The sequence below is a fragment of the Chiloscyllium plagiosum genome, unplaced genomic scaffold, assembly GCF_037043375.1.
Source record: "Chiloscyllium plagiosum isolate Xiang-an unplaced genomic scaffold, Cpla_swu_hap1 HiC_scaffold_30, whole genome shotgun sequence".
Lineage (NCBI taxonomy): Eukaryota > Metazoa > Chordata > Chondrichthyes > Orectolobiformes > Hemiscylliidae > Chiloscyllium > Chiloscyllium plagiosum.
Genome location: NW_028270168.1, coordinates 17,753,014 through 17,780,267, shown reverse-complemented (window position 1 = coordinate 17,780,267; position 27,254 = coordinate 17,753,014). Strand labels below are relative to the sequence as shown.

General features: G+C 42.1%; 1 long non-coding RNA gene across 1 annotated transcript; it reads right to left on the bottom strand.

Moving 5' to 3' along the window:
- Window positions 1-2,684: 2,684 nt before the first annotated feature.
- LOC122563575 (uncharacterized) lies at window positions 2,685-14,247 on the bottom strand. Its single transcript, XR_006315653.2, has 6 exons — window positions 14,117-14,247; window positions 8,306-8,326; window positions 8,190-8,216; window positions 7,782-7,826; window positions 3,817-3,909; window positions 2,685-3,211 (listed from the first exon to the last, which is right to left on the bottom strand). It is a non-coding gene; the product is annotated as an uncharacterized LOC122563575 (long non-coding RNA).
- Window positions 14,248-27,254: the final 13,007 nt, after the last annotated feature.

Below are 27,254 nucleotides of genomic sequence, written 5' to 3'. Positions count from 1 at the left end.
TCGGGAGTATATTTACCCAGTGCGTCAGTTCTAGGAGACTATAATCCACACGTCACAGAAACATGGACTGAGTGCACTTCACTCCTGATCACTGAATAGCGACAGCCCGGGAACCCAGTCGTATTCATACCTCCTGGAAAGTGAGCTCTGACGAAAGGTCACATGTGTCCTGATTTGCTGAATACTTTCAGCATTTTCTGATTTCGTTTGATGGAAACAGCCTGTAAATTTCACAAACTCTGCTCCTAAATTCTGCCACTTTTAGATTCCCCTTTCATTGTTCTGGGACCAGCTCTGCAATAAATGCTGCACTGATTTTTAAAAAGTACAACTTTCAGATTGCTTGCTGTCCAAACGTCAGCAATGATTCCAACGCCGGGAGCTGCGAATTTAGATGTGAAGCAGGACGACAGCATCATTCCCAGCGCCTAGAACTGGCTGATCAAGAACTCAGTCACGCAGTTTAAGTCCAATCTCAAATGCTAGCCGGTCAAGTAAACTCTGTCCCTCTCTTGTAAAGACTTTTTAAACATATCAAACTGGTAAATTCGTTTCCTATTTGTTGCTGAAATGCTTGACGTAATGAATCAAATTCACTTAAAGAATTTCAGTTTCAGTTACAAGATACTGAAGTCACAAAATTTTATTCTAAATTATGTCTCATCAAGCAGTCCAACTGAGGGATGGGTGTCTGTATCCAATAGAAAACTTATCGGCGGCTGGATGGAATGGGGAACTTGGTACAATTCCCATGTATTTTTCCTTCCCTTGTCCTGTTTAAGTTTTGTTTTATCTCTCTGCCGTCGCCAACTGAAATAACTGGGCATTCTGCTGGCAAATGGCTGATTTCTTATCCATCTCCCTGCTGAATCGATAATGATCTGGCGCCATCTGCTGTTTTACAGGGAAGGTCAGCGCCTAAATCATTCAAAATCTTTCCGAACTGCACTTCCAAGTCAGAAATGTTTGACACTCCCTCACCATGCGACTCTTTCGCCACATCGATATTTATTTTAAATGCACGTTTTAACACAAAGGCAAGTCCTATTTGATAGACCTCAATTAAAGACACTATTGGAGTGGAATTAACCAAGTAGGAGAATCGACGTTTCAGGAATGAAGAAGAGCTCATGCCCGAAACGTCGATTCTCCTGCTCCTTGGATGCTGCCTGACCTGCTGCGCTTTTCCAGCAACACATTTTCAGCCCTGATCTGCAGTCCTCACTTTCTCCTCGTGGAATTAACTAACCCGAGGGCTACCACACCTCATGTAAAGGGAGAGGTTGAGAAGGAGAATGCTTCGTGGTAAACTCAGCAGGTGTGATAATTTAACTCATACTGCTGGGATTACACTGCATTGCAAACCGACCGTCCTGCCAACTGAGTTTAACACAAAAATAGCTGCTAGCTGGATTACCAATCGTGATAAAAACTAAAACCATCTTTAGCTCAGGCTTCGAACAGGTTGACTGTTCACTTCTCGGCATAATCAACTGAAGAGGAGGGAGAAAGAAAGAGAGGAATGGAAAAAAACCCTAAAATGTATTGTAGAAAACCAAAGAAATAAATACGATCACTCTCCCGAGAACTAATTTGCATATAATTAATCAGAGCTGAAGAACATAAAAAGACCAAAACAGCGTTGGAGGATTTGAACTACAGGGAGAGGCTAAATAGGCTGGGGCTGTTTTCCCTCGAGCTTTGGAGGCTGAGGGGGGTTACCTTTCGAGGTTTATAAAACCATGAGGGGCACAGATAGGATAAACAGACAAGTCTTTTGGCTGGGTGGGGGAGTCCAGAACTAGAGGGCATAGGTTCAGTATGAGAGGGGAAAAGATATAAAAGGGACCTAAGGGGCAACATTTCCACACAGAGATTTGTTCATGGGGCACAGTGGCAGTAGTTAGCACTGCTGCCTCACAGCACCAGAGACCTGGGTTCAATGCCCACCTCAGACAACTGTGTGGAGTTTGCACATTCTCCCAGTGTCTGCGTGGGTTTCCTCCAGTTTCCTCCCACAGTCCAAAAGTGTGCAGGTTAGGTCAATTGGCTATGCTAAATTGCCTGTAGTGTTAGGTAAAGGGATAAATGTAGAGGAATGGGTCTGGGTGGGTTGCGCTTCAGCTGGTTCTTGTTGGGCCGAAGGGCCTGTTTCCACATTAAAGTAATTTAATCTAATGTGTGAATACTGGTACAATTACAGCATTGAAAAGGCATCTGGATGGATATATACAGTAAATAGGAAGTGTTTAAAGAGATGTGGGCCAAGTGCAGGCAAACAGGTCTGGATTAGGTTAGGATAACTGGAATTGGACTGAAAGGTGTTTCAGTACTGTACATGTCCGGGAGTCTAAATACATGGAAATTGCGCTATGTTCTCCATTCTGTTCTGTGGATTGTTGACTACTTCTTGTTCCCTCAATTACTCATTTTCTTTACTCCAACTGTTTGTCCATTCCTCACCAGCACCCACACCCCCCCAAATGATCCAATTTCTGGCCACTTATTAGTTCTGGATGAGAGAGTGACTCAAGATTAAAAATCAAAAGATATTTGCACATGAAGCTGTGGTTTCTCTCCCATTGACCATACCAGGGACTCTCAACAGAAGTACAAGAATAGCTAATGTCAGCAGAACTAAGAGCCATTGGCTTTACTTGTGAACAGAGAAGTAGACAACCCCATTCCCAAGCATAACAGTATTCAACTTTATTTAGGTAGCAAATTTAAAACTCCATGATACTCAGCAAAATAGGACCAATGTCAGAAACATCTGTCAAAACATATTCCAAAAGAATATTTCACCTTAAAACAGCATTAAAAAAAAAGTTTCATTTTTCATTTGTGAAATTGCCAAGAGTTCGGATTTCACATGGAGAGCAAAAGTTGCCACTAAAGCTACTGACATTAACAGATACAATTTTAACTGATAGCACAAGTAGGAAACAGTCACATTTAGGGATAGAGGGGGAAGCAAAAAAAAAGTTTAATCTCAAGCACTTTCAACGTGCATCGTGTCAGTATACAAAGTCTCCAGAAAATAAAAACACACTGCAAGCATCCGCAACATCTGCCCACTCAACCTACAAAAATGTTGCATTTATAAAAATTGATAAAAATATTCCTTTCAACTGTACAAGTGACAGGAGGTTGGCAAACTCTCCAGACTTGGACAAGACTTTCGCCCATCTGCAGTTTTCAATTCTCATGCCTGTAAAAAGTAAAAGAAAACCATTTTGATTAATTTTAAACTACAATTCAGTTCTTCCAGATGATCTAGCTGGTGAGAATGCAGTGTAGTGTGACGACTGACACAGCAGGACATCAACACTAAGTCTTTGGACACAGCTCTCTCAACTGTAACTGCATGGGTGCTGGATACCCTACTAATTTGTCCAGACAATGAGTGGCACCACTACCAAAGTTCAATCCTATCATTATCAGACATCCTCAGACACTCCATGCATGAGTCACCCAACCAAAATTAGCATTTCAGAGTTCAGGGAATGAGGTAGAATATAGAATCTGGACTGAGGAGATTTCAGGAAACATTCTGCTCTGTACAGCCCCACTACTTAGTAAACTTAAAAAAAACTCAGTTTTCTGCTAAAAATACTAGAGATGGCTACCACTGCCCATTTTGCAAATATCCACCAGATAACTACTTCCTAAGGGAAATTAGTTAATACAACTTAAGTTAAACAGATCCTAAAAGTAGCCCTTTAACAACTGTAAATTTAGATCAAAGGGAGGTCTCAGCTTCAGAATCCTGTTTGCAGTTCCAATGATAGATGACAGGGGACTGCAAGCTTTTACCTCTTTATTTTCCCCATTTTGAGCTGCTGCAGCATTAGCCTCCTGGCTCGAATCACTCGCCTTCCCTTTGGTGACCTTTTGTTTCTTAGCTTTCTAGAAGAGAGAAAAAAAACATTCAGAACCAAAGTGGCATTTAACATTTTACCTCCAGGCCATGCTTTCCATGTTAAGCCACTAAAAATCCTGAGACCCAAGCTGATCCTCTGGGGATACAGGTTAGAATTTGACCAGGGCAGATGGTTAAGTTCAAAGTAATTAACATGAACAGGGAACAACAGTGGACCATTCAGTCCTTCAACCCTGCTGTATTAGTCACGAATATCATGACTGATCTGAATTTAAACTCAACTTTACATTCCTGTAATCCTATAATCTTTCATCCCCTCTCTAATCAAGACTATATCTCTGCCTTAAAAATACTTCAAGATTCTTCACTCAGTGCCTTTTGAGGATGGGAATTCAAAAAACCCTCAGGTAAAGAAAATTTCCTTACTTGTCTTAACTAGTCTGAACTAGATTTACAGGATGTTGCCAGGGTTGAAGGATTTGAGATATAGGAAGCTGTTCAGGTTAATTAAGGAGATTACAATTTAAAAAAGGCAGGGGGAGAGACACAGAGAAAAGAAAAAGAAAACCAAACACAGGTGGTCGTGGTATGGGAAAGAGAACCTTCAAAGTTGGAGTTAGACCATTAAAAGATAATGCATGCAAGTTAGTGGAAATCTGGAACCAACTCTCCCAGAAAGCCACAGACTCAGCTTGAATACAAATTGGCTAAGGAATAGAAAATAGTTGTGGTAAACAGCTGCTTTATGAATCAGTGTGATGTATACAGTGGTGCTCCAAAGGTTCCACTACCAGGACCACAACTTCTTGATATGGATTTGTGAACTGACTCAGAGGTTCAGAGTAGAATTTTGCAGATAACAAAATTTGAAAGTTTAGCGATTAACGAGGAAGTCTAAATTTCATTTGTCATGTTGAAACATTGAGAAGGAGGGATAATGTAAACTAAACCAATTTTGAAGGGGCTGTAAAGGAGAGAGGACTGGGATGCCTATGCGCAAGCCTCTGAAGATGATGCAATTCTAAGCTTTATTTAGATAAAAAGGGAGCATATAGGTCAAGAGGTCATGGTAAAACTGACTGGGTTGATATACTTGAAGCTTTTAATTAAAAAAACACAATGGAAGGAGTGTGCACAGTTCTCCTAGATCAGCTTTGCTCTGGCTTGATTTGTTTTGGTTTCAGCAGTTGGGCTGTTCAGACCAAGCTGATCAAAGAAACACAGTTACATGGAAGGAGTTCCATGCTGAATCTCCTCTCCTGTAAGACCCTGTGTTTGATTTTACTTTTCTTGTGAAGGGGTGTTTTTGGGGATTGTTGCAGAAATTTGGAATAACATCATTAAGTTGGGAGTTAGGTTTTCGGATAGATTAAGTTATTCTATATTCTGTTCTCTTTTGTTTGTGTTTCATTCAGTAATCTTGCAAATAAATTACGTTTTGTTTTGAAACTAAATGGATGGGCCAGCTGCACCACTCCTGGAAAATCAATTTTTACACTTGCTCCAAACAACTAGCAAAGTTAGACTTTGACTACTTTCTTCAAATGTTTTGATGGGTGTGTGACCTAACACTGTCAAGCCCCCGATAACCTTACTTCAGTAAGGTATCTCAGTGGTTAGCACTGCTGCCTCACAGCGCCTGAGACCCGGGTTCAATTCCCGCCTCAGGCGACTGACTGTGTGGAGTTTGCACGTTCTCCCCGTGTCCGCGTGGGTTTCCTCCGGGTGCTCCGGTTTCCTCCCACAGTCCAAAAGATGTGCAGGGTCAGGTGAATTGGCCATGCTAAATTGCCCGTAGTGTTAGGTAAGGGGTAAATGTAGGTGTATGGGTGGGTTTCGCTTCGGCGGGTCGGTGTGGACTTGTTGGGCCGAAGGGCCTGTTTCCACGCTGTAATGTAATGTAATCTAATGTAATGTAATCTAATCTAATCTCATTCATCTAAAAACTGTTCCCTATTCCAGGTGTGGTCTAACTAGTGTTTTATATAGTTTTCAGTACTCCATTCCCTTTGAAATAAAGGCCAATAGTTCATTAGGTGATTCAAGAATGAGGACATCCAAATCCTACTGTGCAACTTACTGCACATTTCCCCCCATTTAAATAATATTCAGTGCCTTGATTCTTCCTGCCAAAGTGCATATTTTCCCACATTATATTCCATCTGCCGAGTTTCTGCCCATTCACATAACCGATCTAGATCCCTCTAAACTCTCATCCTGACTACAACAAAACCAAATAAACCCAGCAGGTCTGGCAACACCTTTGGGAAGAATGCAGGGTTGATGTTTTGGGTCCAGTGACTCTTCAGATGATGTAGATGCAGATGATTTGCCAGACCTGCTGAGTTTCATCAGCGATTTCTGCTTTGTTTCAGATCCCCAAGCATCTACAATTTTGTTTGTTTATACCATCCTCACTACTTGTTTTCCTATCTTTGGGTGCTGAATAGACTTAAAAGGGCCTAGTCTCCGCCTGTGCCTAGGCTCCATTAAATTGTACTGTGCTGACTGGATTCTAGCATTCGTTGGCTTCAGTAATGAAGAGGTATAGATTATCTAAGGGAATACTAACACTGATACATGTCAATAATAAGGATAGACAGAAAGCAAAAATACTTAGCTGAACATTTTCTGACACTCTGCCACGGCCATCACATCTTGAAGTGGGACTTCAACCTAGACCTTGCCACCCAGAGATCAGAACACTACCATAAGATGCTCAAAAAACCTTTTCTTGTATGAAGAGTTTATGAACTAATCCACCAATCTTTCAATTGATTGGGGAGATTTAATCAAATAACTCTTAACATCTACTAAACAAGTCAGAATATTCCATGCAGCTAGGTTACTGCACAGCTATAGCTCATTTACAGAACAGATCAAATCGAGGCCAATATGGGAAAATTTCATTAGTGCAAGCACATAATTGCTGAGAACATATTCACTGACATTCAACTTGAACCATTTTAGCTCTCGACCTCATGACAGCCTTGCTTCAGACATGGCTGCACAAATTGAATGTTACGAGAGGTTGATGTTGACATTAAAGCAACAGGATAACATAGGGTCCTAATTAAACAGAAGGTGAGAAGATAAAGGATAAGCTCTTAAGTTGTTGGAATCATATTTGGTATAAAAAAGAAAGTGATCATAGTTAAGAGCATGGGAACAGACCCTTTGGCCCACCATGTCTATGCAAATCAAAAAACACCAAGTACAATAATCCCATTTACCTGAACCTGGCCCATAGCTTACTATGCGCTGGTATTTTAAGTGCGCATCCAGATGTTTCTTCCATTTTGCAAGAGTACCTACCTCCACCACCCTGTCAGACAACATGTTTAATACTTCGCTCACCCAAAGTAGTTCTGGTTGACAGGGACAAAGTATCACTCTTGGAACTACTCGGCAATTTCTCAGGGAAACACCTTACACTAGATGGCCTGTTCTCCACCAGAGGATAAAGAATGGAGCCAAATTCTTAATATCTTAGATCTTCACCTTTCAAGGCTACACAGATTGCAGTGATACACAAAGCACATGATTGATGTATACCTTCCTGTAAACAGAGCAATCTTGTCCCTGGGTGCACTAACTCTACAGAGCAACAGGGAAGGGGCTATTAAAAAATATAGCTTTGCCAGCAAAAATTGAATACTGTCTTCACCAAATCTCATGTAGAATCCAACGAATCAATCAATCAGGATACAAAACCCTCCCTTCCATGAGTGAAGGTAATTACAGAATCCCACAAAGATCAACTAACAGCAATACAGGATTAATTTGAAGACCATTCTGATCAAATTCTGGTAATCAAGCTAAAAAGTTAACTACAACAGAAATTTAAGTCAAATTAAGCATTTGTTGTGAGGTTTCCAGGCTGTGGCAAAAAGTTTACCTTAGCTGGTGGCTTCTTGGTTGGAGGTGCTGCTTGGATAGTACGCTGTTGAGAATCAGAATGAGAAAGAGACTAAGTAACTACATTCAATAAAAACTTGATTAAAACAAGGGTACATGTCACTTGGAGACCAACTTGCTTCAATTATCATTTCTACAAATTAATTAGTATGCTGGACAATTCAATGTCTGCCAGACTATTTTTTATTGTCATTCATTTTATTGACTGACTTTCTTAAATCCATCCTGCAGAGGACAAAATAGCCTACTTCACTCAACCCTGCCAGTGAGCTTAAAACACACCAGACATGCAACCAATACTTTGGAGGGACTTATGCAAGCCTGTGACTGTCCATGTGAAAAAGCAAAAATTCAGCTAACTCGACTTTCCAAGTTCTCTAATATCTACCTTGGTTCGAGATGATCTCCTTAGTTCCTGCAAAACAAAAATGGACAGTTCAGAAATAGGCAAATCAACTTTTATTGAATAAACATAAAATGTATTTATATAAGAAAGGTACTTACTTCAGGTCGTACAGACGTAGCCTAGGACAATAAAGACAGGTGTTTTACTACAAATTTTAAGAGTCATTCACTCCTACAGCAATACTTTGAAAAAGACTAGATAACCCACACACCTAATGATCATGCAAACTGACTACTGAAAATCCAATTCCCCTCAAAATGCATCAGTGCGTTTCAGTCTAAATTTAAAGGTCTGCATATGTAAGGACTCTTGTGGTGCACTGGTAATATCCCCATCTCTAAGCCAGGAAGCTTGGGTTCAAGTCCCACTTGCTCTAGGGGTGTGTAATAACATATCTAAACAGGTTAATTAGGAAAATATCTAGAGGGTCCACATATTGTTTCAGTGAGCACACGATTAGAGTCATCTGCTGCCCATGACTCATTTTAGGAGCGAACATGAAAAAGTAGGAAATGAAGACAAATTTCAAATCACAATATTTCAACAGTTCATCAAAAAGAAGTTCACCTTCTATTGTAAAACTAACTTTAAGTAATCAAGTTTGAACACCAAGAATATACAAAGGCTTTTAAAATAATATTTAAATAATACTCTGTTGGGACCAAGAAATTTGACAATGGACACAGGCATTAACACCTTTTTGATCCATGGACCACTCTTACAGTGATGTAGTTTTAACAAACTTGAACATCATGTCACACAGAAACCCTCAACTATTTAGGTCGGATGGACCCAGTTTTGCCCCATGCTTCCTCAGCTTGTAACAATAATTTATCAGATTTCAAGAACTAATCTGCAGAGAGCCATTACATATCTCAGGACTGCACCAAAAAGAACAGAAATGTGCTTCAGAGCATTTGACTACATATCAGAGTGGTAACAAAATAGAAGTGGAGTTTACTTTTTCCCACCCACATTATATCCTTCATACCTACTACAAAATGCAATACCTAATACTGTATACCCATTTGGATCAATGGTTACATTTAAATGAAGAATTTGTCTTTAAAGAGCCTCTCTGCAGTAAGCATGTAAAATTATTTTAAACAGATCACTATTGTGACAATTACTAACTAGATCACACAATCACAGCATTTATCTCCAACTGCTAATGCAGCATGCCATCTGCTTTTAAAGTGCAGTAAAGAATTGACGTACAAACTATGAATAAAAATGGTAAATAGAAAGAATTCCATGTAGAGACAGTGTTAAATTCAAGTATCTTGAACTGCCAAAATTCAGACAGTTTCAGAGTTAAATTAGCACTACACTTTTTAGGTGGTAGGTCCACTATATTAATCTCTTCTCACCACCATTAACTAGATTGTTAGTGGTACACTACTTGCAACAGGCTGGGACTCCTGATTATTTTAAATGAAAAAAAATCTTGTGTATGATGAAGAGCTCAAGTCAAATATTTTCCTTAATTTTAACTGGATGACAACAAAAAAAAAGCTAATTTATTTCACTGAATATCTAGGCATACAGGTTCAAATTGTCCTTTATAAAAGGAAAGATTTATTCAAATTATTAACCAGAGACAAAATATTGAAAATATCAGATTTCAGAATTAGAAGCTGCTACTCTGAATAGGTGACGTATTACCAAAATTTCTTTTACACCCAAACCTAAGCCATATAGCATGTTTCACCCTCAGGAGGTTCAAACTCAATGAAGTACTTTTTAAAAAATATCTAGGTAGAGACACTATTGTAGGTGTATCACAGAAGCCTAACACAATACGATGTAAATAGCAATGCAAGAATGATCAGATAACTAGTTTTTCAGTTGTTGATTTCTAAATACTGATCAGGCCACTGGGAGTACTGTTTTTCTTGGATCATTGCATGGGATTTTTTTCCATCCACATGAAACATTTAAGATCTCACCCCTTCAAATAAAAACAGCAGCTCTGACAGTGAAGTATTTCATCCATACTGACTATGTCAGGAGCAACCTTGTGGCCAACCCCAGAGAGGGATTTGAATGTACATCATTGGTTTAAGGCAAATGCACTACCAATTGCATCCAGCTGACATCTCATTGTATTTTTACTGATCGTCATGTTCCCATTATCAATGGAGGATTTTGCTGTAGCTCACTAATATTCATTATATCAAAGATGATTCAAAATTACTAGTTATTTCCAGAGGACAAAATACTGCAGTCAATGGAGAGTCATGGTGAGTTGTAGCTCAATTACACCTCAATCAAGGAAACACGGAGACCAAGACAAAACTTGATGTCAGTCAAGCAAATCGGACTGCAGAACAGTTAGGAGAGAAGATGGAAGGGGTGCTGGGCGTTGTAGATATTCTTGCAGATCTGAAGGTCTCTTGATAATAACACCATAAACAAGGCATTTAAACAAGGAAGTGATGGGTTAGGTCCTTGGTAGATGATTTATGCAAGATTGTATAGAACAGACAAAATTGTAAGTTATTTGACAAGAGTTTGAGATGAACAGATGGGAGAATCACTTGATTTTAATGGTTTATAAATCTGACTTATTGAAATATAGCATTCTCATTAAAAATATGAATGGAAACTTTCGGAGTGTGTGTAGCATTAGCTTTGGTTTCAACATCAACTCCTATGTTGATGTGGAGCAGTGTAGTGGTAATGTCACTAGATAGTAATCCAAAACCTAAGCTGATGTTCTGGGAACATGGGTTCAAATTGCACCACGTCAGATTGTGAAAACAGAATTCAGTAGAGAAATTGTTAGAATCTACTTTAAAGGATCTGATATCCGGATACATATGAAATAAGGGTGAAATTGGGCAGCCATCACAGATTATGGAAGGAAAATAATGTTTGACAACTGTTGGGAGTTTTAAAAAAAAATTTCACTTGTAGCATAGATAGAATAGAATCAGTCGATGCAGTGTATTTGGAATTTCAGAAGGCTTATAATAATGTCACAATTCCACTCAAAGTTTGTGAACAAGACAAGAGAACAAGTGATTAGACTTGACTGATAATTAACTAACAAACAGGAAAGGGAGAGTAGGAATAAATGGGTCATTCTTAGGATTGCAGGCTGTTACTAGTGGGGTGCCACAAGATTCAGTGAGAGCCACAGCTGTTCACAATAAATGAGTTAGATGTGGGGACCAACTGTAATATTTTCAAATTTGCTGATGACAAAACTAGATGGGTATGCAAGATGAGAAAGTAGCAAGGAGGTTTCAAAGACTTTGAGGGATTAAATGTTTGGGCAAGAACATGGCAGATGGAATAAAAAGGGAAGTGTGAAATTATATGCTTTAATAAAAAAGGGGGGAAAAATATTTTGGAAATGGCGAGAGGTTGTGAAGTTTTAATGTCCTCGGGGGCCTGGGTGTCATTGTTCATGAGTCACTAAATGACAAGATTGCAGGGCAACAATCAATAAATTTACATCAGCCTCCATCACAAGGGGATTTGAGCACAGAAGTACAAGGCTTTCTGCAACCGTATAAACCCAATGTGAGACTGCACCTGGAGTAGTGTGTACAATCTAGTCTCCTTATCCAAGGAAGGATATACTTGCTTTACAGAATGCAATATAGTTTCATCAGGCTAATCCCTGGATGGCAGGATTGTCTCATGCGCAGCGATTAAGGAAACTGGATCTGTACTTTCTAGAGTTTAAAAAATTAAATCGGTGCCCATTGAAATTTATAACATTTTTTACAGAGTGTGACAGTAGACAGACAGCAATTTCTCAAAGTTAGTGGTTCTATAACCAATGAGATGTCTCAGAATAAGGGTTGCCCATTTAAGACTGAAATGAAGAGGAATATTTCACTCAGAAGATAGTAAATCTTGGGAATTCTCTACCACAGAGGGCTAGGGAATTGAAATCATTGAGCATGTTCAAGAAAGAAATCAACAAACTTTGGGAGACTAATGACATCAAGGGGGAGGCAGTGCAGGAAATTGATGTTGAGGTAGATCATCAGCCATGTTGTAATTTAGTGGTACAGCAGGGTTAATGGGCTGAATTGCCTTTTCCCATTCCAGCGTTCCCTATGGTAACCAGAAACAATGGTCAAGCAGTGATGGACACAAGTTATTTCTGAATATTATCCACAGTAATAGGGAGAAGTATCCAAATTAAACAAATCAGCCAGATGAACCCACTTCCACCTGAAAATATTCTTGTTCAAGGAGGGACAGAGATTTAATACAAAAAGCTGGTTCAAACTAGTTACTTATTTCCTGTTATATCTTACAACCTAAAAAGGAGTTTCACTTTCTGAAAGCAGTTAGTGATGCATTTGCAACAAGTGGTGTCTGCATTCAATGCAAGTCAAACTGCAAACAACATCCACTCCCAGAATTTATGATCTCATTACAAAATCATATTAAGTTCAAATGTCAAGTGGCTGTACTTGTTTTTCTATGGAAACAGGTGGTGAGCTTCTGGCAAGTTATAAGCACTGGTGCACTCCTCTTATACTCATTTTCCCTCACGTACCAAGGGAGACAGGAGCTAATCTCTCTACTCTTCAAGATTAGAAGCATCAAGATAGTTTAAATCAAAAACCAGAACAGTGGCAGATCTTCTGGGACTGGAATGCATTTAAGCAAATGTAAACCAACATTTGGAAAGTAACTCTTCTAAATAAGAGATCTTGTTTGACTTTTTTTGAAACACCTGTTCACAACCACTGCCAATCTCTGTGACAGAAGACTGCTCCCAAAAGTGAAGAACTCGATAGGCATAGACAGAACAGTTTCCTCAATCCTATTATATTACTTATGCAAATTTTAAAATTCAACAGCATTTTTAACCCCTTCCTTGCCAATTCACCAGATGAGCGTTATTAGCACAAACAAGCTTAAATGGTCAGACGCCCTTAGGAGACAAGGATCAAAGTTACCAGCAATCATGTTCTAAACAAACTATACATAAGGCCAATTTTGAAATACTGCATGCAAGTCTTGTCTCTGTTATAGGAAGGATGTTGCGAAACTTGAAAATGCTCAGAAAATATTAACAAAGATGTCGCCAGGGTTGGAGGGTTTGTGCTGTTGGGAGAGTCCAAGACTAGGGGGAACCTAAGGCACAAGCTTTCCACAGAGTGGCGAATATATGGAACGAGATGGAAGAGGCTAGTACAACAAGATTTCAAAGACGTGCGGATGAGTATATGAATAAGAAGGGTTGAGAGTCATATGAGCCAAATGGGACTTGACTAAACTGAGGGATATCTGATCGGCATGGACGAATTGAACCGAAAGGTCTATTTCCATGCTGTACAATTGACCTTAATTTACTGTGACACGAATGGGTACCATACCACGAAAATATATCTGTACGGCTAGCGAGCAGAATCGGACCGAGGGAGGCGTGGCTCCGCGGGCTGATAGGGCAACATTGAAGCCCGCGAAAACGGAGTGGGAGGGGCGAGGTTCGGTATGAAGGGGGCTGAAGAGGAATGTATGCGCAGGGCCAACAGGGGTCGCGCGGGAAGAGGAGAGGGAGGACCATCGGGGTCGCGCGGGAAGAGGAGAGGGAGGACCATCGGGGTCGCGCGGGAAGAGAAGAGGGAGGACCATCGGGGTCGCGCGGGGCGCGGCCGTCAAAGGCCAGCAACCGGGGGGGGCGGGGCCTGCGCACGCGATTCCAACTGAACCGACGCCAAGCGCGCTCCCGCTCTCCCGCCATTTCGCTTCGACCTGATGGACGATAGAAATAAACGGCTAAAAATTAGTCGCCTCCCACATTATCCATCTCCCGCGATCGGGCCTGAACTCCGGCCTAGCGGCTGAATTTAAATCTCGAAATGAGGTTAAAGCGTATATTTTCTGCGTCGGGGCCTGCCCGATGTTCATGGGACAATGATTAACGAACTCACCGCTCTGCGAGGCATGTTGGACGGGCGGGAGTGAGCTGAAGGCGCGGATTCTCAGACCGGGATCAGAACCGACAGATACGCTCAGCTCTGCTTCTCGCTCCGACTGCCCGCGGCCTGGGAACCGGTTCTAACCAGCTGCCCGTCCTCGGCCTCCATTGGTCACAATGATCACGTGGGGTTTGTACCCCCCCCCCCCCCCCCGAGGGGAGGGGAATGCACTGTGCAAAGGCCAATGGATCTCGCAAACCAAACAGTTCGTGATCCCTTATTGCTGCTTTGGGACCTTGCGATATGGAAGTTGGCTGGCGCGTTTCCCGAATTTGCAGCAGTGATTACACTGCAAGGTGCACATTTTGCGATGGTAAAAGGCGCCATACAAATGTAGAGGTGCTTTTTTTCCACACTACCGCCTAACTGCGCTAACATTTCTGGTTTTTTTTAATTTAATCCCCACACTACCACCTAAGTGCGGTAGTGCTTATTTTTTCCCCAGCACCCAGGGTGTGTGTGTGTGCAGGTGTGAGACACAGTGAAAGACACAAAGTGCACGAATCTTTATTCAAATTCCACCACCAGGAAGATAGGAAAACACCCGGGTGGCCAGTGACAAACACTGCCCTTCACATCAAAGGGCAGTGCTGTGTGATCAAAAACAGTGAAGGGGAGGGTAGGAACTAAATCAAAATAGAGTTGGAGGGAGAAATAATGCACTCCATTCCCTGCGGCGCCCACCTCTCCCTGCACAACTCCAGGGTGTTGGTCGACACCGCGTGCTCCTTTTCCAAGGACACCCGGGCTCTAACGTATCCGCGGAAGAGGGGCAGGCAGTCGTGTAGAGGTGCTATTTATTGGCCAATTCTTCGCTTCAACAGTCAACTTAATTATAGTAAGCTTGGGTCAACGTGATAATTAACTGTGCAAGAATCCAAAAGCCAAAACTCTCAAGCGCCTGTATTTGCAAATGTTCAGGCATCAGTGTACAATGATGCTATGCGAATTCTGAGGTTATTTGATTTGATTACTGTCACGCGTACGGAGGGACAGTCAAAAGTGTTGTCTTACATAACTTTACAGGTAGGTCATACAATAGAAATGCATCATAGTAGTGGAAAAGAGTGCAGGATACAATGTCACAGATGTCAAGAAGGTGCAGAAAGAGATTAATATTTAAGAAGTCCATTCAAAAGTCTGATAACATCAGATTATGTTCTTGAATCTGTTTCTAATGTGTATTCAAGCTTCTATCTCTTCTGCCGAAAGGAAGAGGGTGAAAGGGAGTATAACCGGGATGGGGATGGGAGGCTGGTTTGCGTGATGGATTGGGCTGTATTCATGACTATGTAGTTTCTTGGGGTTTTGGGAAGTGCAGTTGCCATATCATTCTGTGATGCATCCAGATAGGATGCCTTGTATGGTGCATCTTATGAACAGTTGTAAGTCTTGTGGACATGTCGAATTTCCTTAGTCTTCTGAAAAAGAAGCAGCTTTAATGTGTTTTCTTGGCCATAGTGTCAACGTTTGTTGGTGATCATCAATCCCAGGAACTTGACACTGAATCATTTGCATCTCAGCACCATTGATGCAGACAGGGCGTGCCCTCATCCCGTACCTAGCTGATTCGCACTCTGTAGTGGAGATCTAATGCCAGGTGCTGACAGCCGTACTTTATTGTCTGATTTGTAGCAAAGTTTTAATTTCAAACCACCATCAACTTGAATCAATGCCATTTGACCCATTGTGCTTGCACTGGTTTCTTTTACTAAGTGCCAAACTCCTCCTTACTCCCATATCCATCTCAATAATCATCTATTACCATCTTAAATACCTCAACTGAACCTGCCTTCAGCAAATTTCCAGCATTCTCACTATATATCTGTACTTTCGATTTGTAACAGTTATACTTTATCAAGTATGGAAATCTGGATGCATTCTGTACCCTAACAACTCACTGTGTGAAAAAAATTACTTAGGTCACCCTTGCTTTGTTTGCACATCACTTTAAAGTACTTCAGTATGAGCATAAACCTTACTATGGTCCACAGGTAAAGTGCATCACTTAAGAACCAGTATTTTGAGATGATGTGGAGGTGATAATGTTGAACTGGGGTGGACAAAGTTAAAAATCACACATGACCAGGTTATAGTGCAACAGGTTTATTTGTAAGTACTAGCTTTCGGAGCGCTGCTCATTCATCAGGTAGCTGTGGGACAGGATAATAAGACACAGAATTTATAGCAAAAGATCACCGTGTCATACATGCACCTGGTACGATATACGCCTGTATTGAACAAACCTGGATTGCTGTTAAATCTTTCATCTTTTAGAATGGGTTGCAGGTTTTGGTTCATTAATGTGTAAATCCCAGAATTTCTTTCAAATCACATTCTCAAGATAACTTAAGGTTTTATAAAAGAAGGCGACATCTCAGCTCAGACAATGCCTTGAAGGTGTGAGGTTAGAGTCTGCCTGTATCTCAATCTTAAGTCAGACTGGTTCTATTTCTAAAGTAGGAATTTATAAAATATTACAAGGATTGACTGCCTGCAGATTGTGTGCTTTTTGAACCAAATAGATAAGTCCTCTGGGTTGGATGGGATTTATACGAGGATTCTCTGGAAAGCCAGGGAAGAGCTTGCCGAGCCTTTGGCTTTGATCTTTATGTCGTCGTTGTCTACAGAAATAGTGCCAGGAGACTGGAGGATAGCAAATGTTGTTCCTTTGTTCAAGAACGGAAGTAGGGACAACCCTGGTAATTATAGACCTGTGAGCCTTAATTCAGTGTGGGCAAAGTGTTGGAAAAGGTTATAAGTGATAGGATTTACAATCATATAGAAAGAAATAAGTTGATTAGGGATAGTCAACATGGTTTTGTGAAGGGTAGGTTGTGCCTCACAAACCTTATTGAGTTCTTTCAGACAGTGGCCAATCAGGTGGATGAGGGTAAAGTGGTTGATGTGGTGTATATGGGTTTCAGTAAGGCATTTGATAAGGTTCCCCACGGTAGGCTATTGCACAAAATACGGGGGCATGGGATTGAGGGTGATTTAGTGGTTTGGATCAGAAATTGGCTAGCTAAAAGAAGTGAGAGCCTTTTTTGGAGGATGGTGATGGATAGCACAAGAGGACATAGCTTCAAATTGAGGGGTGATAGATATAGGACAGATGTCGAGGTATTTTCTTTACTCAGAGAGTAGTAGGGGTGTCATACGCACCGCCTGCAACAGTAGTAGACTCACCAACTTTAAAGGCATTTAAATGGTCATTAGATAGGCTTATGGACAAGAATGGAGTAGTGTAGGTCAGATGGCTTCAGATTGATTTCACAGGTCAGCGCAACATTGAGGGATGAAGGGCCTGTACTGTGCTGTAATGTTCTATGTTCTAAAATAGAATGTATCTGCAATTAGAGTTCTGCAAATGCAAATTCATCCAATAGACGTGTGTATGCGCGCACGCTTGCATGTGCAGGAGAGAGAGTGTGTGTGTGTGTGGGAGAGTGTGAATGGGTGAGTGTGTGCACACCTCTTGGAGGGTTATGTGTGTGTGTCTGAGAGAGAGAATGTATATGAAAGGGGGTCTGCGTGAGTGTGTGTGTGGATGTTAGAATGTACGTGTATATTTGTAAGTGTGTGTGAGTGTGTAGTGTAGTGGATTACCTGTAGTGTGGCATGAACCCAAGGTCCCAGATGAGGCCATTCTCATGGGTATTGAACTTGTGTTGGTGCATTGCCCGAAGTGCGTACCAAGGCAGACTTCAGGATAGGCAACACAGAGTAACCGAGCAGAGACTGATAGCCAAGTTCGGTACATATGCGGATGGCCTCAACGGTACTTTGGGTTCATGTCACACTACAGGTGACCCCACTACACCATACACTCTAACATACTCACACATTCATGCAGACCCTCTCTCATCTGCAAGATCTCTGTCAGACGCAAACACGAGAGGTGCATACACGCAAACATGCACTCTTACATGCGCACACTCACACTCTCTCCCCCACACACACACACACATTAGTCTAGGGGGTGAAATTGCATTTGCAGAATTCTAATTGCAGATACATTCTATTTTGTTCGAAAAACACCTAATCTGCAGGCAGTCAACCTATGTAACATTTTATAAATTCCTACTTTGGAAAATAGAACCAGTCTGACTCAAGATTGGAATACAGCTAGACTCTAACCTCACACCTTTAATATATTGTCTGAGCTGAGATGTCACCTTAAGTTATCTTGAGAATGTGATTTGAAAGAAGTTCTGGAATTTACATATTATTAATGAACTGAAACCTGTAACCCATTCTAAAAGATGAAAGACTTAACAGCAATCTAAGTTTGTTCAACATATTGTATCAGTTGTATGCATGACACTTTTTGATCTTTTGTTATAAATTCAATGTCTTATGATCCTGCTCCACAGCTACCTGATGAAGGAGCAGCACTCTGACAGATAGTACTTCCAAATATTCCTGTTGGATTATAACCTGGTGTTGTGTGATTTTTAACTATTTCGAGATGAACAGTTTTCTGGCATCAGAAACCTACATGTCCAGTCTGCAACAGCCCATATTCAGCTTTTTTTTTGGTTTGTTTGAAGTTCAGCTCCATAATCGATTTCAGCAAAAAAAAATTGCAACATATTTTAGAAAGCTGAATAATTTAATCTTGTATTCAAAAAAGTCACAAAGTACAAGAGGGATTAAATTTAAAATGTAAAAGTTGGAAGTAACTTGAAAATGTCTCACAAAGCACTGACCAATTTTTGAGGTTGGCATGGGGCAACATCTTTAAAGAGCAGGAGGGAGAAATAGAGTGGGGTCTGGGCATAGGGGAGGTCATATAATAGTAATACCTAAACCAAAACAAACATCTGCAATTTACCAGATCAGTTAGAGACCACACCAGTCTATAAATACAAGTGTTGCTGTTGGCACAGATTCAAGTTCAAAATAGGAACATAGAAATTAGAAACAGGAGGAGGCCATTCAGCTCCTTCAGTTATCCACTTAAATCTAGACTGTTTTCTACCTTAACTCATCTACCCACAATACTGATACAGAACAAAATCTATGAAATCTCAGTTTTGACATTTTCAAGTAACCCTAAATACATTTTAAGATTAGATTACTAGTAGATTAGATTAGATTACTTACAGTGTGGAAACAGGCCCTTTAGCCCAACAAGTCCACACCGACCCTCCGAAGAGCAACCCACCCAGACCCATTCCCCTATATTTACCCCTTCACCTAACACTATGGGCAATTTAGCATGGCCAGTTCACCTAACCTGCACATTTTTGGACTGTGGGAGGAAACCGGAGCACCCAGAGGAAACCCACGCAGACGTGGGGAAAATGTGCAAACTCCACACAGACAGTTGCCTGAGGTGGGAATTGAACCTGGGTCTCTGGCGCTGTGAGGTAGCAGAGCTAATCACTTGGAGAGTGTTTCAGATTTCCACTACCTTTTGTGTAAAAATACTCTTTTTCCATATTATCCCTGAATGGCTGAACTGTGACTTTAGGTTTGAGCTTTCTTATTCTCACTAATTATCTGTACTTTCAATTTGTAACAGTTATACTTTGTCAAATATGGTCAATCTCTGCCTCATTCACTCCACAGCTATCTGATGAAGGAGCAGCACTCCGAAAGCGAGTGCTTCCAAATAAACCTGTTGAACTATAACCTGATGTTGTTTGATTTTTAACCTCATTCATTCAAAGTTCACTCTACATAAATTTAAAGACATGGTTGACACTCAACTTTCTTCCTCTCAAATCTAATATTGAGTTCAACCATGTTATGGTCACTATTGGCTAAATGTTCCCCTACTGTTAAATTACTTCATTAATCATTACTAGAGTCATAGAGATGTACAGCATAGAAACAGACCCTTCGGTCCAATGCGTCCATGCTGACCAGATATCCTAAATTAGTCTAGTCCTATTTGCCAGAACTTGGCCCATGTCACTCTAAAACTTTCCTATTCATATACCCATCCAGCTGCCTTTTAAATGCTGTAGTTGTAACAACTTCCACCACTTCCTCTGAAAGCTCATTCCATACATGCACCACCCTCTGTGAAAAAGTTGCCTCTTAAATCTCTTTTAAATCTTTCCCCTCTCATTCTCAATCTATGTCCTCTAGGTCTGGACGTCCCCACTCCAGGGAAAAGACCTTGTCTATTTATCCTATCCATGCCCCTCATGATCTTATAAACTTTTATAAAATCACCCCTCAGCCACCGTCCTTCCAAGGAAAACAGCCCTAGCCTATTCAGCCTCTCCCGAGAACTCAAATCCTCTAAACCTGGCAACATCCTTGTAAATCTTTTCTGATTTCCAAGGTCTCTTTGTTCAACAACATTCCCCAGGACAATCCCATTAAATGCCTAAAGTCGCCTAGCTGATGTCCTGTACAGCCACAACATGACCTCCTGACTCCTATACCCAATGCTCTTCCAAAACGGCATACTTGTTTGAAATGGGGATAGCCACAAAAGGCACTTATTGCTCTGACCAATACAGGAAAACATACCAAACACTGCCTTCACTATCCTATCTACCTCTGACTCCACTTTCAACAAAGTATGAACCTGCATTCCAAGGTCTCTTTGTTCAACAACACTCTCCAGGACGATCCCATTAAGTGCCTTTTGTGGCTATCCCCATTTAAAACAAGTATGCTGTTTTGGAAAATGTAGGAAGTGATGGATTCTGTGGGAACATAGCACAAACAGCCAAATTTCTGCTATTGAGACTGACTCTAATGTAATGCGAGGTACGTCGGGTTCCAAGCAATCGTTTGTGTTAGGGGACCCTCTAGTCTGAGGTACAGACGTTTCTGTGGCCAACATCAAAATATCAGAATGGTGTGTTGCTTCTGTGGTGTCAGGATGAAGGATGTCTCAGAGAGGGTGCAGAATGTTCTCACGGGGCAGAGAGTCCAGCAGGAGGTCATTGGAACCAACAACATAGAAAGGGAAATGGTTGAGATTCTGAAGGGAGATTACAGAGAGTTAGGTAGGAATTTAAAAAGGAGGTCCTCGCGAGTAGTAATATTGATTCTCCTGGTGCTATGAGCTAGTAAGGGCAGGAATAGGAAGATTGAGCAGATGAATGCATGGCTGAGGAGTTGGTGTAGGGGAGAAGGATTCACATTTTTGGACCATTGGAAGCTGTTTTGGGGTGGAAGTGACCTGTACAAGAAGGATGGATTGCATTTAAATTGGAAGGGGACTAATATACTGGCAAGGAGATTTGCTGGAGCTGCTTGGAAGGATATAAACTACTAAGGGGGGATTACCCAGAGAGATAGTGAGGAAAGAACAATCTCAGACTGGCGCAGTTGAGAACAAAGGCGAGTCAAACCGTCCGGGCAGGCAGGGTCAAAGCAGAGAACAAGGTAGGACTAATAAATTAAACTGCATTTGTTTCAGTGCAAGAGGCCTAAAAGGGAAGGCAGATGAACTCAGGGCATGGTTAGGAACATGGAACTGGGATATTATAGCAATTACAGAAACATGGCTCAGGGATGGACAGGACTGGCAGCTTAGTGTTCCAGGATACAAATGCTACAGGAAGGATAGAAAGGGAGGTAAGAGAGGAGGGGGAGTGGTGTTTTTGATAAGGGATAGCATTACAGCTGTATTTACGGAGGACATTCCCAGAAATACATCCAGTGAAGTTATTTGGTTGAACCTGAGAAATAAGAAAGGGATGATCACCTTACTGAGATTGTATTAAAGACCTCCTAATAGTCGGAAGGAAATTGAGAAACAGACTTGTAAGGAGATCTCAGTTATCTGTAAGAATAATAGGGTGGTTATGGTAGGGGATTTTAACTTTCCAAACATAGACTGGGACTGCCATAGTGTTAAGGGTTTAGATGGAGATGAATTTGTTAAGTGTGTACAAGAACATTTTCTGATTCAGTATGTGGATGTACCTACTAGAGAAGGTGCAAACCTTGACCGACTCTTTTGGGAAATAAGGCAGGGCAGGTGACTGAGGTGTTAGTGGGGAAGCACTTTGGGGCCAGCGATCATAATTCTATTTGTTTTTAAATCGTGATGGAAAAGGATAGGCAGTATCTAAAAATTGAAGTTCTAAATTGGAAGGCCAATTTTGTTGGTATTAGGCAAGAACTTTCAAAAGCTGATTGGGTGCAGATGTTTACAGGTAACGGGACAGCTGGAAAATGGGAAGCCTTCAGAAATGAGATAACGAGAGTCTAGAGAAAGTATATTCCTGTTGGGGTGAAAGGAAAGATTGGTAAGTATAGGGAATACTGGATGACTAAAGAAATTGAGGGTTTGGTGAAGATAAAGAAGGAACCATATGTCAGGTATAGACAGCAGAGATCGAGTAAATCCTTAGAAGGGTATAAAGGCAGTAGAAGTATACTTAAGAGAGAAATCAGGAGGGCAAAAAGGGGACATGAGATAGCTTTGGCAAATAGAGTTAAGGAGAATCCAAAGGGTTTTTACAAATACTTTAAGGACAAAAGGGTAACTAGGGAGAGAATAGGGCCCCTCAAAGATCAGCAAGGTGGCCTTTGTGTGGAGCTGCAGGAGATGGGGCAGATACTAAATGAGTATTTTGCATCAGTGCTTACTGTGGAAAAGGACATGGAAGATATAGAATGTAGGGAAATAGATGGTGACATGTTGAAAAGTGTCCATATTACAGAGGAGGAACTGCTAGGTGTCTTGAAAAGTATAAAAGTGGATAAATCCCCAGGACCTGATCAGGTGTACTCTAGAACTCTGTGGGAAGCTAGGGAAATGATTGTTGGGCCTCTTGCTGAAATATTTGTATCATCGATAGTCACAGGTGAGGTGCCGGAAGACTGAAGGTTGGCTAATGTGGTGCCACTATTTAAGAAAGGTGGTAAGTCAACCTAGGGAACTATAGACCAGTGAGCTTGATGTCAGTGGTGGGCAATTTGTTGGAGGGAATCCTGAGGGACAGGATGTATATGTATTTGGAAAGGCAAGGACTGATTAGGGATAGTCAACATGGCTTTATGCGTGGGAAATTATGTCTCACAAATTTGAATAAAAAGTAACAAAGAGGATTGATGAAGGCAGAGCAATAGATGTCATCTATATCGACTTCAGTAAGGCGTTCGACAAGGTTGCCCATGGTAGACTGGTGAGCAAGGTTAGATCTCATGGAATACAGGGAGACTCGCCATTTGGAAACAGAACTGACTCAAAAGGTAGAAAACAGAGGGTGGTGGTGGAGGGTTGTTTTTCAGACTAGAGGCCTGTGACCAGTGGATTGCCACATGGATCGGTGCTGGTATCACAACTTTTCATCATTTATATAAATGATTTGGTGTGAGCATGAGGTATAGCTAGTAAGTTTGCTGATGACACCAAAATTGGAGGTGTAGTAGACAACAAGAGGGTTACCTCAGATTACAACGGAATCTTGATCAGATGGGCCAATGGGCTGAGGAGTGGCAGATGGAGTTTAATTTAGATAAATGTGAGGTGCTGCATTTTTGGAAAGCAAATCTTAGCAGGACTTATACACTTAATGGTAAGGTCCTGGGGAGTGTTGCTGAACAAAGAGACGTTGGAGTGCAGGTTCATATGTCCTTGAAAGTGGAGTCGCAGGTCGATAGAATAGTGAAGAATGCGTTTGGTATGTTTTTCTTTATTGGTCAGAGTATTGAGTACAGGAGTTGGGAGGTCATGTTGCGGCTGTACAGGACATTGGTTAGGCCACTGTTGGAATATTGTGTGCAGTTCTGGTCTCCTTCCTATTGGAAAGATGTTGTGAAACTTGAAAGGGTTCAGAAAAGATTTACATGTTGCCACGGTTGGAGGATTTGAGCTATAGGGAGAGGTTATATAGGCTAGAGCTGTTTTCTCTGGAGCCTCGGAGGCTGAGGGGTGACCTTGTAGAGGTTTATAAAATCATGAGGGGCACGGATAGGAAAATAGACAAAGTTTTTTCCCTGGGGTCAGGGAGTCCAGAACTAGAGGGCATAGGTTTAGGGTGAGCGGGGAAAGATATAAAAGAGACCTAAGGGGCAACTTTTTCACACAGAGGGTGGGCACGTGTATGGAATGAGTTGCCAGAGGAAGTAGTGGAGGCTAGTGCAATTGCAACATTTAAAAGGCATCTGGATGGGTATATGAATAGGAAGGGTTTGGAGGGATATGGGCCAGGTGCTGGCAGGTGGGGCTAGAATGCGCTGGGATATTTGGTCAGCATGGACGAGTTGGACCAAAGGGTCTGTTTCCATGCTGTACATCTCTATGACTCTTAAGCGTACAAGTCCTGTTCTGAGTTACTTTTCCAAACTAAATCTAGTACAGTCTGTTAATTCTGAAAGCCAACACAAATGTGACCAAAAGAATGAGAACATGAAGAAAGATTTGTAGACAGAAATTAAACACATACATAAATATTTAATAAGATGTAGAGTTGGACTGAGACTCTTATAAAACTGTGTACAATTATCACAAGTTGAAGTTCTAAACAGAACTTTTGATTGTCATGTGGAGAAATCCAAACTGGGTGGCCACAATCCACATAATCAACTGCTGCTACCTGGTGAATGCGGTCTTCAGAAATCCCATATCAAAAAACCCATATATCAAGCACATAAAGATTGTGAGGAGTCCATTGTCCATACTTACCACCATAACCGTGTAAACACCATAAAACTAAATAGTTACAGCCCTTTTCATTTCTGAAGAAGTCATACCAGACTATTAACATTAATACTGTTTCTCTCTGCACAGATACTGCCAGACCTGCTAAGTTTCTCCAGCACTCACTGTTTTTATTTCAGATTTCCAGAATCTTTAGTCTATTGCTTTCATGTGAGGACAGTCAAGTAGATGTAATGTTGGGAAACAGAATCAGGTCTAATAAATTGTAGCTATTACTGTGTCTCATACTCCAATGTTCCATACTAGTAATGGAGACCTACAATTGCTGCTTACATCAAATCCTAGTGCCACAGACTGTTTTTAGTGTCATATCAGATAAGTACTATACAAGTGGGGGAGGTGATGGCATAGTGATCCAGGTGCACAGGCTAATGCTCTGAAGACATTTGTTCAAATCCCACCAGAGCAGCTGGTGGGGTTTTAATTCAATTAATGAATCTAGAATTGAAAGCTAATCTCAGTAGTGGTGACCATGAAACTTTTCATGAAGACCCATTGATTCACTGATGTCCTGTAGAGATGGAAATCTCCCATGTTTTCACCTGGTTTGGCATTTTTGTAAAGTAAGTCTGGATCCACAGTAAATATGGTTCTCTCTTTGAAACGACTCTTGCAAGCCACTCAGTTCAGGGGAATTGGGGGTGAGCAACAAATGCTGGTCATGCCAGTCATGTCCACACCTCATTAAAGGATGAAAAAAAGCCCCTGAGACTGCACCATATCAGCCTATAAGACTGCACAACAATGTCCCCGGATGCTAGGAGCAATGCTGGTGCTCTATATCACCTTCCAAGGACCCCTTCGTCCACCTCCAATACACTGCATCCACCTGGACACCCCGCACTGGCCTATTACCTGCCCTCGACCTCTTCATTTCCAACTGCTGCCGGGACATTAACCGCCTCAACCTGTCTACCCTCCTCCCCCACTCCAACCTCTCACCATCACAACACGCAGACCTCCAATACCTCTGCTCTAATCCCAACCTCACCATCAAGCCAGCAGATAAAGGGGGCGCAGTGGTAGTCTGGCACACTGACCTCTACACTGCTGAAGCCAAACGCCAACACGAGGACACCTCTTCCTACCGCCCCCTCGACCATGACCTCACCCCCCCATCACCAAACTATCATCTCCCAGACCATACAGAACCTCATCACCTCAGGAGATCTCCCACCCACAGCTTCCAACCTCATAGTCTGGGAACCCCGCACTGCCCGGTTCTACCTCCTTTGCAAGATTCACAAGCCTGACCACCCTGGCCGACCCATTGTCTCAACATGCTCCTGCCCCACTGAACTCACCTCTACCTACCTCGACACTGTCCTATCCCCCCTAGTCCAGGAACTCCCCACATAGGTTCGAGACACTACCCACGCCCTCCACCTCCTCCAAGACTTCCGTTTCCCCGGTCCCCAATGCCTCATTTTCACCATGGATATCCAATCCCTCTACACCTCCATCCGCCATGACCAGGGCCTCCAAGCCCTCCATTTTTTCCTCTCCCGACGTCCCTAACAGTACCCTTCCACCGACACTCTCATTCGTTTGGCCAAACTGGTCCTCACCCTTAACAATTTCTCCTTCGAATCCACCCACTTCCTCCAGACCAAAGGGGTAGCCATGGGCACACGTATGGGCCCCAGCTATGCCTGTCTCTTTGTTGGCTACGTAGAACAGTCGATCTTCCATAATTACACCGGCACCACTCCCCACCTCTTCCTCCGCTACATTGATGACTGCATTGGCGCCACCTTGTGCTCCCGCGAGGAGGTTGAGCAATTCATCAACTTCACCAACACATTCCACCCTGACCTTAAATTTACCTGGACCATCTCTGACACCTCCCACCCCTTCCTGGACCTCTCCATCTCCATTAATGACGACCGACTTGACATTGACATTTTTTTACAAACCCACCGACTCCCACAGCTACCTGGATTACACCTCTTCCCACCCTACCTCTTGCAAAAATGCCAGCCCATATTCCCAATTCCTCCGCGTCCACTGTATCTGCTCCCAGGAGGACCAGTTCCACCACAGAACACACCAGATGGCCTCCTTCTTTAGAGACTGCAATTTCCCTTCCCACATGGTTAAAGATGCCCTCCAACACATCTCGTCCACATCCCGCACCTCCGCCCACAGACCCCACCCCTCCAACCGTAACAAGGACAGAATGCCCCTGGTGCTCACCTTCCACCCTACCAACCTTCGCATAAACCAAATCATCTGCCGACATTTCCCCACCTCCAAAAAGACACCACCACCAGGGATATATTTCCCTCCCCACCCCTTTCCGCAAAGACCGTTCCCTCCGTGACTACCTGGTCAGGTCCACGCCCCCCTACAACCCACCCTCCCATCCTGGCGCTTTCCCCTGCCAGCGCAGGAACTGTAAAACCTGCGCCCACACCTCCTCCCTCACCTCTATCCAAGGCC